Source organism: Saprolegnia parasitica (assembly GCF_000151545.1).
Source record: "Saprolegnia parasitica CBS 223.65 unplaced genomic scaffold supercont2.114, whole genome shotgun sequence".
In the NCBI taxonomy this organism is placed as follows: Eukaryota; Oomycota; class Saprolegniomycetes; order Saprolegniales; family Saprolegniaceae; genus Saprolegnia; species Saprolegnia parasitica.
Window position 1 is genome coordinate 76252 of NW_012156508.1, and position 2587 is coordinate 78838.

A 2587-nucleotide genomic window follows, 5' to 3' on the forward strand; every position below is an offset into this window, starting at 1 on the left:
CAGTGGCGTCGGTGGCCTTGGCTTCGGCTTCGGCGGCTTCGGCTTCGGCGGCCTTGGCCTTCGCCCGCTTGTCGTAGCATCGCTTGCACACTCCACCCGCGCGCAGCGCCTTGGGTCCACGCACGCGCGCCTCTGCATTGCAGGCGCTGCATCGTGGCGATCGCTTGGCCATCGTGGCTCTCTCCTTGCCGTCGTTTCTGGTATCCGCGATCTTCGATCGGACCCGATATAAAACTTGAGACGGATATGATAATTGGCCGACTTTGGACCATGCTCGAAGGTGCTCGTGCGGTACCCAAGGCAGCCACGACAGAAAATTCCTCCCAACGATACACTCGCATTGATCTAATGCATTTGCTGTCGAAAGCAAATCCGTCGGCAGCCCCCGGCAGGTCGCCAACTTGAAGCCTCAAGACGCTCACTCAAAACCTTGTTCAGCAGGCAATGTCGCTTGGAATAACTCCTCAACTTCTGCTTATAAAAAAGATTGTGTATAGTATCCCATGAAGACGAGCATTGCGCGTCGAATGGTACCATTTGTGCACGACAGCGATGCTTCCTGCGTCTGCTAGCGCCATGGAACTGGCTGTGGCCTCGTAGATCGCGGCTCTTTATAAAATGTCGAAAGTCATTATATTTTGACAAACGTCGATTTTTTATTATAAAAATGTTTCCTCCGGCGGTCCTCAGAGTTTCCCCTATTGACACGGTTTCAGAACGTACCCTTGGTGGTCATAGCACCTGCCTCGTGCTTGCTCGCCTCCTCGTGGCAAGCAGGATCCCGAAGAATGCTGGGCAGGAGGTCTCAGCGCAGCAGTCGTTGGCGCGCTTTCACGAATGACGGATGCTTATGCAGCGAGCTGACAGTGAGCTGAGCCGGCTAGCAAGCTCGTCGCTCCATCCCAAAACGAGCCCCCGCCTATCCGGATACGCTCGCGATGCGCAACGGCCAGCGCGCTGTGGCTTCCAGCAAATTCTACGGCGCCACGTGGGTGCCGCTGTGCATCGAGCGCAGTCCTAGCTACTCTTCATCTGGGCGACCGACGACTGCATATTCGGACGTGAAATATGTCAATTGTGACTGTCTTTGTCGCTTCGAAGCTCACGGCTCTCCAAGGTACCGGCGTCGGGATCGCCAGCGCTGGCCAATATGCTTGGTGGATGGCACGATGCATGGACAGCGCAAGGCGACGAGGGTGAATGTGTGCTTGGTATTTTGCGTCAACAGGATGCGCGTGGACACGGCCGGCTCACGCCAAGGAATTTAGAAGCAATAATATCTGCTCGTCGTTGCCGAATCAACCTCGACCGCGATGGCGTCAGCTCTAATCTCGTCGTCGCTCGAGGTTCGAGAGACCACTGACAATCTCGACGGTGCGACCGTGCTTGCGTGGTGTGTGAACGAGCCAGAAATGCTGTAGCGATCAGCGTTGCGTGTTGCCTGGGACATGGACGGCAAGCCGTTAGCCTCTCGTCGGTAGAGAACGGTATTGCGACATTGGCGTAACGAGTATGATCGCGCCAGTGGAAGCCTGTCGCGAGCATCCTCCCACGAACTCGAGAAGCGCGAACGTCCGGTGTGGACGCGTGTTTTAACGCGTGCGGCAAACTCGGCGGTTAAACGTGCCAAAACAAATGGGGACCACTCGTTTCAATCCGAGTTTCATCCAGTCGACACCCCACCAACGACAACCAACGCCTTGTCGAATGCGCCTTTCTAGAGGTGTCGACCACCGTCGCGTCGTCCCGCAGTGTCGTGCCTGCGATACATTTACATAGCGAGCCCATCCCTCTCGGCCTGTATGTGGGCAAGCGATGTACATACGATCGCATCCAACCACCACGTGGAAGCCATCGCGAAAGCTTCGATATCGACGGAGGCAGCGATCTCAAAAATGGACGGCTGCGGGGCGTCGCAACCGTTACACTCGCAACGTGCGGTCACGACGCAATGCACGCAGAGCATCGGTTCGTCCTACTTATATTACCTCGGCCGTCTTACAGCCATCGAAGCGAGACGGCGGGTATGCTTTTGGCCGTGGTCGGCAGCGATCACCTCGCGTTTGACGTTAAACGCGTGCGTTTTTCTCCGGCCTCGGGCGCACGCGCGCGAACTTGAAGTTCCGTGGGTGCGATTGGGTACGCTCCCGTCGTTCATTGGCTCCTGGGCCACGCTGCGTGCACATGATTGGCCACAGCGTTTAACCCAGATGGCAGCGCCGGCTCCTGTTTTTACCCAGGAAGATACCATTGCGATCAGCTGCCATTTCCAGCTTTCCCCGCAAGTGCAAACTCACAAAGTATACTGTACCGCGCCATGCTCTCGATGCCCTTTGTCGTCGCGCTCCTCACGCGCAAGTACTCGATGGACGGCCGGCCGGGCCCAGCGACGCTGCCCACCGCCGACGAGTGGGGCCCTCGGTACGACGCATCCGGCGACCGCGCGCTAAAGCCCACCACGGACGCGCTCGTGACCAAGCATGAGTATAGGGACCGGTCCGACACGGCCTCGACCGTCTCGACGTCGGCGTCGCACGACCTCGCCGCCATGTACTACCCTGCCAAGCGCAGCCGCCGCCGCCACGAC